This window comes from Schistocerca gregaria, chromosome 2 (assembly GCF_023897955.1).
Source record: "Schistocerca gregaria isolate iqSchGreg1 chromosome 2, iqSchGreg1.2, whole genome shotgun sequence".
NCBI lineage: Eukaryota > Metazoa > Arthropoda > Insecta > Orthoptera > Acrididae > Schistocerca > Schistocerca gregaria.
Genome location: NC_064921.1, coordinates 306,170,468 through 306,184,985, shown reverse-complemented (window position 1 = coordinate 306,184,985; position 14,518 = coordinate 306,170,468). Strand labels below are relative to the sequence as shown.

At 42.0% G+C, this 14,518-nt stretch overlaps 1 protein-coding gene across 1 annotated transcript in view; it reads right to left on the bottom strand.

The window, feature by feature from the left end:
* LOC126336930 (rap1 GTPase-activating protein 1) overlaps positions 1–14,518 on the bottom strand; it is an 824,097-nt gene that overhangs the window by 449,383 nt on the left and 360,196 nt on the right. The gene's annotated exons all lie outside the window — the stretch shown is intronic.

The window sequence follows — 14,518 nt, the reverse complement described above, 5'->3', positions numbered from 1 at the left end:
GATGACCTCAGCAGTTAAGTCCCATAAGATTTCACACACATTTGAACATTTTGAACACACACACACACACACACACACACACACACACACACACACACACACACACACACACAGAGGCAGACAGAGGGAGAGTAACCTCTTCACCATTTGTTTTCGTATCTTGTAAACAGTGAGACAGTGCAAGTAGCAATTGCAGTTTCGGAGAGAAGGCAGTGTGGAAACCTGTAAAAGTAAGTGTAAACACATAGCATTCACTAGTGGTTCACAACCTATCTGAGGACACCACCCTGAGTGCCATCATATATTAGATTGTATCCTCCCTTCAGCCCATCTAGTTAAACTTCAGTTCTTTGAACTGTTTCATTTTTAAAATGACGAAAGATAATGATGTTTATTTTTATAAGGGTTTCATGACACCACGAACTAAAGAGTCAGTAAGACAACTGATGCTGCTTGTTCTAACAACTTTGTTTTAAGGAATAATGATAGAAATTCTCAGTGCATCGCCAATGCTCGTCAGAGGAGGAATCCAGCTGTCTGCACTGAGGGGGGACATTCCTCTCCCTAGCGTTACTTGCCACATCCACTCGCTACACACCCATTTAAAATTGACAAAACTAAAAAGTGTGCACTGTACTTCGTTTGGAAATCACTTGGTCGCTGAACTCTTTTACTTCGTAACTGCTAGAAATTCTAAAACTTGCGGCTGCCATTGTTTTGCGTCCGACCACTGCCACTAGTAATAATAATAATAATATAATAACAACAACAATAATGAGACTGTGTGGGCCCTACAGCAGAGTAGTAGTCATTACATAATTACTGTTGCGTTATGCTATCAATTACTTCATTTATTTATCTAGGTGTAATCTTCTTAATGAAGTCCTCTATTGTTGCAGATGATATTTGGTGAAAGAATAACAAAACATGGTTCGAATGGCTCTGAGCACTATGCGACTTAACTTCTGAGGTCATCAGTGGCCTAGAAATTAGAACTAATTAAACCTAACTAACCTAAGGACATCACACACATCCATGCCCGAGGCAGGATTCGAACTTGCGACCGTAGCGGTCGCCCGGCTCCAGACTGTAGCGCCTAGAACCGCACGGCCACTCTGGCCGGCGAAAGAATAACAGCTATACTTAAAAGTACAGAAAGATGCACAAACAACACGTTTCAACCGGCGAATTCTATATGTCCAGACAGTAGAAAGTAGTTTTTTCTGTAATGTGATACGAAGCAAATAAAAACATTGTGAAGACACTGCAACTTCAGCAAAACATGTTCGGAGATAAAAATAAGAAAAATTGTCGTTGGTGAAGGCGGGAACCTACACAGAAACTATATACAGAAACTAATTTATTAATACAAATGATTTATAAAGTGATGAGAAGGATGCATAGCCGTGGGAAAGGCGGCCTGGTCTTCACGGGCTGGCCGGAAGCGTCCAACCGCGTTTGGCGCACAAAGCAACCCCTTCCGCACAGTGCACGGGTAAGCAAGATGGCGGCGTAACGGAACATCAGCCCTGCTCTGCGCTCGAACGATTCAAGCGCGCGAATCAGCGTCCACTATTTCCGAAGTTTAAACGACCACTACTACAGAACTAGGTTCGGCCAGAACAACTTGATGTGTGCAAAAGTGAGGTGACGTTCATGGCGTCCTAAGCTTGCTGACTTCTTGGACAACCGGTCAAGAAAGCGAGACGTCACCTTTTGCACTGCTCTGGTATAGTACGTGGTTGCTAAGAAGTCAGTTAAGACGGCTGCAAAATTGATTTCTAGGTTTCTGCCTATATCGACTGCACAAACTACGACTGCACTAACGTATACTTAGGCTAATTAAGATTGATTTATACCGGTGCGCTATCTGGGTGAGTCACGCAAGTCGGTCCCCTTCAGGCCGACGGAATGAACCCACAGTTTACAGTCGTCCCTTTGTCGTTTACTGAGAGCGGTTCTAACAAGCCTACCACTACAAAGGTGTAGTGTTGCTCTCGCTACTAAATGTTGCATTTTCGGGCAACAACAACGTTATATTATGTGGCAGGTGTCATTAGAGCACAGTTAATAAAGTCATTTCATGAAATAATGGATAAACTAGGCACTCATCTTTTCGTATTTCCCACGCTGGTATCGTTGTGAACTCATGGTTCAATGGTCGAAAATCTAGATGCTGATGATTCCAAGCTCGGATGCAAAGAGGCCGCCTAGGTGTTACTCTGCGATATTCAAAAGTTTTATAGATGTGTTTCATAAACCATTCTTGAAGATTAAACTTACGCAAGTTAGCACAATGGTGATGTAAAAAAAAGTAATCAACACTCCGAATTTAAGTTACACTTCTTTTTTTATTACTTTTGTTGCAATATCACGTAATTCACAAAACGTCACTTCACAATATAAAACATACTTGAAAATATCTTCCTCACTGTTAAAGTTCACATTTTATAAACTGACTACAATTTGCGTCTTTTCAACGTGACGACCAAGACTTGACTATCTAATAACCACTTACGCGGCCAAAAATCAGAGTTACAAGTACGTCAAAGATCATAGTGACAAAAGAAAGAATAAACATAAGAATAATATAATTGAAATATAAATATATCGATGTATCAAAGGACCTCTACATTAATGAAATCAAATCTGAATGTTGTCTCAGAAATATGTTAACTACTTTACAGAAAAACAGTAGAATATTGCTGGTATCGAGAGGTTGAGGTGAGATGCCGCGATGGTTACGTAATTCAAGTACCATTACACGGTCCTTTAGAAATGATGGCAGTTAGTAAGATTCAGTTCAGGAATTTGCTTTTACTAAATCCGTAGCGTTACAGAGGGCAAAACAAACTGATGGATCTGCGAAGCAATTCAATAGGTGGATCACCTAGAGACACAACTAACAACCGTCGTAAAATCATCGTCATCGAGCAATGCCAGTGACAAGATTCACTGAAGGGTACTGCTGTAGTTTTACAGGGCCGTCTAATGAGCAGATAATATGGACTACGAGTAAACCAAAGAAAACCGAAAGTACTGAAGAGTAGCAGGAATGATGTTAGCGAAAAACGTAACATCAAAATTGGGGTCGACAATTGAAACTGAAAGAAATCTACAACTTTGGAAGAAAAATTAGACTTGATGGGCGATGCGAGGAGAATGTAAGTAGCAGACCAGCACAGGCCAAGAGACAATTATCTCTAAAAGAAATACGTATTAAGCTTAGACCTTAATCTGTGAAAGATTTCGAAACTACAGTACAACCGGGAAAGAAGAAAATCGAACGTTTGAGGTGTGATGTTATAGAAGGATGTTGAAAATTAGTTGCGTTACTAAGAAATGAGGACGTTCTCAGGAAAATCGACGAGGAAAGCAATTCGTCGAAAATATGGACTAGAGGAAGGGTCAGGACGAGAGGACATCAGAAGTAACTTCGATACTACTAGAGGTAGGTGTAGACGGTAAAAACTGCGGTGGAAGACATATGGAATATAAGCATCAAATAACTGCGAACGTTTGGTATGTTACCTGAGGTAAGTAGGTAGGCACAAGATAGGACGACGTGGTGGGCCCCATCAAACCAGTCAGAAGACTGAAGACCACTATGTGTACGCCCAGGTGGTGTCTGTGCGAGAGCGTATCAAGTGAGGGACGGGCGATGGGGGGGGGGGGGGGGGGGGGAAGAAGCAAGCTTCCGACTGCCCCTCCATCCTAAGCCCCGCCCCCTTCCCTCCACCCCTAGAGAAAAAATAAATCCGCTAACCGAACCCGCACCCCGCGCTGACAGAACTGTCATTTTAGTATCGTAATCGTATCATTAGCAAGTAATTGTTATTGACCGTTGACCAGCGCATACAGAGCCGTTTGTCATGAATCTCACAATTATCTCGGCGCTTCCTGCTGCTTTTTTTGCAAATGAAAATACGACATGGTTCTGTGTTCGACTATTTTATAAACTACTAAGATGTGAATCTAGTAAATATTCGCATGTATCTGAGCGTCACCTGCTCGACAGCAACATATCAAGCAAGTATTTCTTGAAAATTATACTCAGTATGTTGTAGGTAGTAGGCAGAAGGTAAGGTGACGACATTGGTAGCCTACATTTGGTGATTCAGTAACACAGTTTTTCAACAGTTTTGACTTCTATTTTGTAAGAAATTGTACTCTGTCTGCTCTGTCGTTGCCCTTTTCACGAAACAAACATGTGTTCCATCACAGGTGTGAAAAACTAGCTCACCCTATGTTTCGTGATGAGGGCACTTAGCGACTTCCAGCACACTGTAAACATACGAGGGAGTGCTGAAAAGTAATGCCTCCGATTTTTTAAATGTGAAAACTGTTAAAGATTTTTGAGGAAAACAATCGTTACTAAGCTATGTCTTAATTCTTCATGTCTACAGATTTTTTCCTCGACATGATCACCTTGGCGACGAATACATTTTCCCCAACTAGAGGCGAATTATTGTTTGACTTTGGTGACGGAGCCACAACCTCACCTCTGCCTGTACCACTTCATCACTGTCACGGTAAAGTCCTCAAAACTGTTCTTTTCAGTTTTGAAAACAGACGAAAATCTGGTGAAGTCCTGTCGGGACTGTATGAAGGATGACTGATGCCAATAAACGCCAGGCGTCGTATTGTTCAGATGTCGCGGCGCTCATATGTGTTCTCTGGCATTGTCTTGCCGAGGGCGCTACTTGCGTGGGTGGACGAACTCTTCGAATTCGAACCACTATTATAGCTCTTTTGTTTCTCACGCACGACATTGTTATATTACACACCGACATGTTACACGATGGTATTCGGAACTCTCTAGCCTACCTTGAAACGGAAAAAGGTCGTCGTCCATGGAACACGTTATATTTGCAAATGAACAGTTTTCTTTGGTTTTTTTCCGGCCTTTTTTCCGCAGTCGCAGATATACAAGTTATGCGAAGGGCGTTTGAAAAGTGCGTGCAAAGTCCGAGAGATGGCACCACCGGCGCGTATGTGGGTCATGTTTAGTTAGTAGCATCTTTGGAAAGAACGCACGCCTAGTTTCAGCCATATTGGTCTATTTCTTTGTGTTTGGCGTTCGTGTGAATCAAGGATGTCGAGTGACGGTCATAAAATGGACGAAAAAGAATTTCGTGTGATGATTAAACGTTACTTTATGAAAGGCAAAACGCCTCAGGAGGTGAAAGAGGATCTTGATGAACTATACGGTGACTCTCCACCTTCTATTAGAACAGTTTATAAGTAGTTTCAAAATTTTCGGAGTGGCCATATAGACGCAAGTGATGCTGAACATTCTGGACGCCCTGTGGAGGCTACGACTCCAGAAATCATTGATAAAACCCATGATATGGTCATGGATGACAGAAGAGTTAAGGTGCGTGAGATTGCTAGTGCTGTGGCCAGCTGAAATGAACGGGTACATAATATTGTGCATAATCATTTGGACATGAGAAAGCCATCTGCAAGATGGGTCCCGCGGTTGCTCACGCTTGACCAAAAACGGAATCGCGTGAAATGTTGCAAGGGTGGTTTGCAACTGTTCAGGAAGAATCCGCAGAGCGTCGTTTCGTCACTGTGGATGACACATGGATACATTACTATACTCCTGAGACCAAACAGCAATCTAAACAACGCGTTACCACGAGAAAATCTACTCCAAGAAAGGCGAAGACAATTCCTTCGGCCGCAATGGTTTAGCGACTGTCTTTTGGGATTCGCAAGGGATAATCCTCATCGACTATCTGGAAAAGGGTACAACTATTACAGGTGAATATTATTCATCTGTATTGGACATTTTGAAAACCGAGCCGCAAGAAAAACGCCGGCGATTGGACCGCACAAATGTCCTTTTCCGTCACGACAATGCACCAGCACACACTTCAACAGTTGTGGTTGCAAAATTCATGGAAATAGGATTCCAACTCGTTTCACATCCCCCCTATTCTCCAGACTTGACTCCCTCGGACTACTTGTTTGTTCCCCAATTTGAAGAAATGACTGGCGGGACACGGATTTTCTTCAAACGAGGAGGTGATTGCAGTAACTAATAGCTATTTTGCAGACTTTGACAGTTCCTGTTATTCGGAATGGATCAACAAATTAGAACAGCGTTGGACGAAATGCATAAGTCTAAAAGGAAACTATGTCGAAAAATAAAAAGGTTTACCGGAAACTCGTAAGTAGTTTTTTATTTCTGCACGGACTTTTCAAACGCCCCTAGTATAGGTGAAATACCGTCTTTTACAACTGTAATGTTGCAAAACACGGTATGTAAGGTATATTACTTGACCGTTGTCTTTTAATTTATTAAAAATGTTCCCTGACTTGAAAATGGAAACGTCTGTTAGTTGTCAATAGCTTAGGTTCCAAAACGTTTTTAATTTGTTACTGTTGTTTTATAATACTTCTTAATTCGATTTTAATTACTGATTATTGGTGTATAGAAAAGTAACATTGTAACACATACAGCACAGATAAGACTTTACCTATTGCAGCATTTTAGATCTGACCAGAATATTTATTCATAGGTATATGACCACGTTTTACAATGAAAAGTTTTTCGCATTTGTTAAATACTTTTGGCGAGGAACTTCTATAATTTCAAAAAAACAAAAAAAAGAGTCACATAAAGTTGGCTAGTAACACTTATAATTTAAGAAAACGAGAGGAGTCCACGTAAAGTGAATGCTATTGTTTCCAAATGGAATATTATATGATACTTCTATTACTGGAGTGGCTAGAATCTTATAAGCGAAAGCCTGAAATACAACAAACCGTGTGTGTGTGTGTGTGTGTGTGTGTGTGTGTGTGTGTGTGTGTGTGTGTGTGTGTGTGGTACTGGGAGAAATATATTTTCACGCATCGTCTTGTGACTATTTTCCTTTCGGCTCTCGTTATTTCACTCCGCTGAGTGCAGTACGTCTCGGGTTGCATAAGCAGGTGCCAAAGCACTTTGACAGCTCGCGCGATACAGTATTCCAGCCGCCCATTAACAAGCGTTGCACGTAGTTCGCAAGCGCCGTATAAATGAAACGGTGCAAGGAGAGCTATCTCCTCAGAGACAAGGACAGTATCGTCCATTGAGGAGAACGCCGGACAGCCTGTCGGTCCAGTGTGTCACATATCGACAGAAGTTCCCAGTTTTATGATTGTTCACCCGAGTAAATCGTTGCTGCGATAGCTGTTTCCATTTACGTAAAAGTAAAAAGCACCACGGTACGAGAGTAACGCCTCGTTACTAGAGAGAGAATTTCGCAGTTGAGTGGGCAATGTAAAGTGTATCGGAGCAGGCGGCCTACAGCTTCTGTACGCAATTAACGTTACGGCGGCTGTTTACGAGCTCTGTCTTGGCCAGCTGTCGGCCGTCGGGCAGTAAAGACAGGGGCTTATTGCGGAGCGCACGCCACCGGCGTTTTGCACACTGCAGCCTGAATGAAATTATTTTTCTGTTGAGTGGAAGCCGGACTGCGCCGACTTTTATGTCAGGTAGTACATCGGAGAACGTTAGTTGAAAGGGCTTTGCATACTTTTCTTTTGTCTTGTTGCCTTTAGGCAACCATTACTGGGAGGAAAAGATAAATTAAAAGGCAACTGGGGTGCCTTAAGAGGTTCGGCAATTATAATCTATGACGACCGGTAACATTTAGAGTAACGTCTACGGCCACTCCCAACGTTAGCAATTCAATAGTTGTCACTGAGAAAATATCGACAAGATGAAGGACGACGCTATTACGAATCGGTAAACAAACCCAAATTAATGTCCGGTTTTGTGTATACAAAGTCGTTCACGTGAGTGTTCTTATCAACGGGTGGTGAATGAGCATTTGTGTGTGTGTGTTGGGGGGGGGGGGGGGGATAGGTTCTTTAAACCATCACATCAAGACTAACATATAAACGCATCGGAAACATGAAACATTGAAACTGCTATGTCCTCCCTGTAAGAAAAAGAGAAAAACTACTTGTAACTTTTCTTCAAATGTGCAGGAAAACACAAATAGCACCTGTTATAATTTAGCAAGCCTATCTACGCCATGCATCATCCATGCGTGGGTGTTGTTGAATCTTCAGTGACGATCGACAACACAATGAGCTTGAATGGATTTAAATTGTTCGTTTAATTTTAAGCTGCATTTCGGTAAGTCGTAAAACGCTCGGAGTTATTATGAATATTTTTAGGTCGTCTTGCTTGCGCTGTGTTTGCGCAAAAGATGGAAGCTTTACGAATCATGGTGGCGGACGTGCTGGTTTGAATCATCCTTTTCTAGAACAACTGCACCATACTTTAATTTTTTTCACTTTCGATATTAAAGGTATATTCTCTAAAAAAAAGTCAGGAGGTAGCGTCAGTTCTTTTGATGAAGAACGCTGCTGATCTTGAAATATAAAGGATTATTCGTCTCCATACAAATAATCACGACAGTGTGACTGTTTTCGAAATGTAATAATTAGCTACTAAAGTGACAGAACATTTTGCTTATTACGCGAGGTTCAAATTTGTGGCCTCTTTTACGTTAATGTCAGCTACACTTGTATAAGATTGCATTTTATGAATTTTTTATGTTCTAGAAAAAGTGCACAACGTCAAGAAATGTTGAACCTGAAAACGTGTCGCTGTAGATATAGAAACGGGCCCGACCAAATATGGCATTCTAGCCTGTTGTAAGCCGTAAATATCTTCCTTCTGTACAGGCGCACGGATAGGGAAGAAGGTTGTTGTATTCTGCTTGCGTCGACAATGTACAAGGTGTCGAGAGGTCAGCACTTGTCAGTGGGCATGCAGGGCTGCCGCTAAATGACAGAACAGGAAAGTAGGTAAAATATAGAGAATATAGTTCAGTGTATGGTATACAAGAGGCGTGCCTAGGGTCGGAAGTTACCAGGTTTAGTCCAGTCTAGGAGGACAAACAACTAATTGAAATAGGCAACCGAAGGGGAGGCGGTTTATGTGAATTGATGTCGATGGCCTGTCATGAAACGCAAAGCCAGAGGCTCTGCCTCCCATAAAGAGGTCTGCTATGCTCGAGGTCTGGATCACAAGAGAAAGAAGCAACTATGTTCAGCATTGCAGAATCCTCTGTCATTCACACACGTGACCTGTATTCCACTCACGATATTGGCTGAAACCAATGGCGTGAATTCGCTAGCAGTTTCAGCGCTGGCCTCAAGGCGTCGCTTGTCATCAGCTTTAACTGAACAGAATGTCTCGGCTCTGAAAGGCAGTCAACTTGTGTTACGTAGGCACTGCGGAAGTTGCTATGGCAGGAAACTTGTAAAAAAATTGACTGGGACCTTTGAAATACAATTTTTTAAACCATTTCCCTAAAATATTGACTGGCTGCCACCCTGTACAATATGATGACTATTTATTATTTTTTAGATTGCTGATGTTTTACGGAACTTTTGTGTATTCGTCACTCCTCCTATCGCACAAGAAGCTTCTGGCGTTTGTGAGAGCGCCTGTGTCTTATACTGTCCCGCAAACAACTTATGCTGGCTTGGCAGCCACATGGTGAGTGTTGCAGGGGGACACCGTTAGCCTTTCAACGTGGGGAACATTCTGCTTATACAGTTAATGTAACCATTTACGAAGCGAAGAAAATGTAACTGCAAAATCCAGATATAATAATTTGGAATTGCATGGGGATGCCGTTGGCGTTTCAACGTGAGAAACACTCTGCCTGTACAGTAAACATAACCATTTACGAAGCGAAGAAAAAGTAACAGCAAAACACAAATACACTAATTTGGAGTGTAAGTATTCTGCGAAATACTGTGAGGTAAATCTTGGACTTATTCTACTGCCAAGATGGAGATATACTGACAATATTTATTTTTCTAATTATAAGTCAGAAGTTTGATGTTGAGGCAAAATAACAATTACAGCAGTAGTGTTGAAAAGTAAAAAGTGTGCTTTACTTATAGAAAAGAATTAATAACAACCAAAAGTCTGATGACTTCACGGGAGATAATTTTATCCACTTATTATTTACTCCTTGAATGAATGTTTCATTCCACACTAGATATGAATGACATAACGAATCAAAGTCGCATATTGGGATCTGATTCCATAAGAGGTTTAGTCCATTGTTAATGATAACTCATTGCCTATGACGAGTATTTGTGCAGTGTTTCGATGGACGATGATCGTTTTGGGAGGAAACTACACTACGGTCAGACAAATACCTACAGGTGAATTATAGTTTAGCATTGTCATCTCTCAGGATTTTTCAGTCTGATGGATTAACCGCGTGCTTTCGTGTGTTCAGTTGTTGATTCAATTTTCTATACAGTATTTCGACGACTGACCCATTCGTCTTCTGCCGGTGCCACAAGTTGTGTCATGCGTGAATCATCGCAGCTATCGCACCCGCTACGCCCTTTGATACACAAAACACTGGTATTCCACGGAACGCACATTCTCTGAGTTTTCCAGCTGTGGGGGATGAGATGGCCGGGAGGGATGTTAATAATTTCAGTACCCGACCAGAAGAGATTTAAAATGAAACCTCCTTTGCGGTCTTTCAAGCAATTCGTAGCGGCATACCCTTTACGCTAGTTTTCTCACATTTGTGCAAGTGTATTAGAAACCAGATGGGTAGGACAAAGGCGTTCGTTAGTTGTGTCGCTATGCCCCGTTTAATCGATTACTACTTGAGGCCCGGCATTTCAGACATGTTCTGAGAAGCGAAGTGACCACAGCGGATGCGATGCTAGTGTTATGAAGTCAGCGGCGGGCGACCGACAGGCCTGGGCGCAACATGTGTGTTGTGTCGCCTTGTTGGGCAGAGCGGAAACGCGGCGTGACCGCAGCGACCTCCGTCCGCTTCCTGCTGGTCGCCGCCTCTCGTTGCTATGCTCTCACCGACAACCACAAAGCTAGACTTTATGACGCCCTAAAGTTGGAGTTACGTTGCGCGATTCGAAAATGTCCTGAAAACCACTACTCAGGAATGCCACGTGAAACGCACTGGTTACGTTGGGTCAGAAAACTAAAAGGAGAAAATGGAAGAGAGAAATATAGAGAGAAAAAGAAACAGGAATGAGATAAACGAACAGTAAACAGGGGCAATGAATGGAGGACGAAAAAGAAAATGTATGTACATGATATAGTGGATGAATCAGAGCTTTCGGAGATGGTAGTATGGACCAAAAAAATAAAAACGTCTAAATATGGATTTTAAAATGCATTACGTAAGAGCTATGAGCAATTCATCTTCGATAATGTGGAACACATCTCTCCTACTGAAAGCTGTTTACTATTGCATATTTTTGGGAGGAGGTAGTATGGATCAAAACAAGAAAAAGTTAACGAAAGTTGAAATCTTCTGGCTTATTAGGCCACACCGAAACATCTTGAAGACGATCCCAGCAGAGGCGTAGACACGTGAATTATTTCAGATGGAAACATGACGCGCCTAACAACCCAGAAGATTTTAACTTCTGTGACAACAGCCACGAAAAACTGCAGACTTGCACAAGAAAAAGTTGTCTAGTAAATATGGCCTCTAAAATGCATACATGCCGCGGGCACTTGAGGATGCAAGAGGTGTCTTTCAATTAGCGAAGACAAACAAGTACTCATAGTTCCTAAGGCATTCGTTGTACAGCCCAAGCGTACTATTTCCCTGTTTTCGTCCATACTATAACCTCTCAAAATATAGAAAGCAACTGCGCGGTCTGAGGCGTCTTGTCGCGGTACGCGCGGCTCCCCCCGTCGGAGGTTCGAGTCATGCCTCAGGATTAGGTGTGCGTGTGTGTTGTCCATAGCGTAGGTTAGTTTAAGTTAGATTAAGTACTGTGTAAGCTTACGGACCGATGACGTAAGCAGTTTGGTCCCTCAAGACCTTGCCACAAATTTACAATTTTTGTGGAAAGTAACGAGATTTCAGTATAAGACTTGTGCATCACAGTAGTCAACGGACGAACATTTCCATAAAACGCTTGACACCTGATCTTGCACTGTATATGGCGTTGAGAACTAAGCGGGGTTGGATAAATGGAAATTAGACTGCTTACGTAGTTTTTTGGACAACATGGTTGTGGAGAGAAGCAGCGATTAGTATGATTAATCAATAATTCAAGAACAGTCTTAATCGCATTTATTATTGTCATAATACCGCCAACCGGTTTCAACCCGACGTAGGGGTCATCTTTCGTTTACACCATTGGTCGACTGCTGGTGGTGTCACTCCTGTCTACATAACTATGCAGTCGCTGTCGTAATTCGGAAACGGAGCGATTTATCTGACGTCCAAAAGGGTTGGGTCATTGGCTTTTGGAGCAAGGGCGGAATAGTTTCCTAAACTGCTAGGAAACTATGCCGTTATGAAGACAGGAGTGATACCACCAGCAGTCGACCAGTGGTGTAAACGCCCAGAATATGACCCCTATGTCGGTTGAAACCGGTTGGCGGCATTATAACAATAATAAATGCGATTAAGACTGTTCTTGAATTATTGCTTACGAAGTGGTAAATCGTTGAACTGAGTATAAGTAAGAATGCCTGCTTTAGGCACAGAATCTCGCGATAAAACGACAAGGCCTAAAACTTTAAAGCCAATAATAACTGCGAGGAATTGGAAGATGCCCTACACAACAGTAGTTTCGCTTCTCTAGGGTTCCAAGAGACATAACTAGCATATGATCGAATAATAACCAGGATACGTCAGACAGGTTGTATTCCCAGCTATGCTGTTGGCAACGTTGGAGTTCCTTCCGCCGCATTATACTGGACAACAAACGTACAACGGAAACTGAGTAACCATTGTAACCATTACGTTTTGCCCTAGAAAGAGCGACGGAACGACTCTCACCGTAACTTTTTATCAGACACAGTCAGCAGTACTATCAGATTGTTTACTGACGATGATATTTCTGCTGGATGATGGGTTAAGGAAATTCAAAACGTCCTGGACACAATTTGTACCCGACGTAATGAATGACAGCTCTCTTTAAATGTGGGTAAATGTAAGATAGAGTTTGTAACGAAGAAAACGATCACAATAATATCGGACGACAAGATCAGTGGTAAAGTTATAGAAGCAATCACACCGTTTAAATATGTGTGGCTAAAAGGTATTATATACGAATTGGGACGATAAAATCAGTATTAGGATGTGCGAACGAAAGACTTAAATTTGTTGAATGGGTTCTGGGAAAATATGGTCTATCTGTGAAGGTAATCGTATATGAGGTGCTGGTGCGATCAATTCTAGAATCCTCTTCCAGTGTTTGGAGACATCAAGAAGAAATGACAACCGGCTTTGAACTAATTCAGAGTCGAACTGCTAGACTCGTAAGAGGTCGGTATAGCCCATGATAAAGCGTAACAGAGAGTTTACGGAATTTAAATGGTAATCTTTTGAAGAAAGACGAAGGAGGTCCTCTTGAAACTCTAACAGGTAAATTCAGAACCACAATCCTAGTGCTAATTTTCTTCCCTCCAAAGTATGGAAGGTGAACTGTACCGAAAACAAATCGTATTTTGTTCAGGGATGCTTTTTGAGCGTTTTGGTATGGTTTCCAGTGGATAGTTACAAGGTAATAATATTTCTTTTGATTTCTTAAACCCCCATTTATCTGGGTATCTTTAAAACACAGCAAAATCTCTGAACAATAGTGCAAATTTTGACAGTATGTGCTGTATGTCTTGTTCGGAAACAGCATTTTTCCATTTACTGAAGATATTGCTGCTCACAACGGTAATGACAATCTTGCTCTTCACCCTGAAATTCAGTACCAATCGAATCCGTCTCAGGGTTTGTTTTTTTCCGCAATATTAGTTGTATGCCAACAGTGATACACAGAAGTATGAATAGGTTTGCTGATGAGTTGATCGATTTGCACCTCGGGAATGGGTCTGCTGAATGTAATGGAAAAATGATATACCGAAATACTGGACTCCTACTATTGGACACAAGTACGGTGTGTGTCACTCCTTCGCATTTATAACGTTTTGAACTCTGTTGGCGACAATTTTAACGATGTGTGTGAATGTCTCTGGAGGAATGGTAACCCATTCTATCTTAACAGTCCCAACCATAGAAGATAATGATGTTGGACAAGCCAAATGTGTTCCACTGGGTTTATCTCGGATTTCCGAGCAGTTTGTTTCAGGAATGTTACCATTGGCAAACCATCATCTCAAAGATGCACCTGTCAAGCTGATGCAGTCATCGTCGCCGAGCTGTACTGCACTCAGTGCTATAAAATGTGTCCCTATCCTTTCGCATTTGACGCTCTCCTAAGCACAACAAGGGGAACACATGATAACCAACAAAAATACCCACATGTTGTAACACCACCTCCTCGGTTCTTCACTATTGGCAACACACATGATGGCAGGTAACGTTCTCCAGAAATTCGACTAAACCTAACCCTTCCATCGGTTTGCCAGGACATATAGTTAATATCTCAAAATCACTCGATTCCAATTATCCACTGTCCAGTGGCGTCCCTTCTTACACCATCTCAAGCGTCGATGATCGTTACCTACAGGTATGTTTGACTTTTGAGG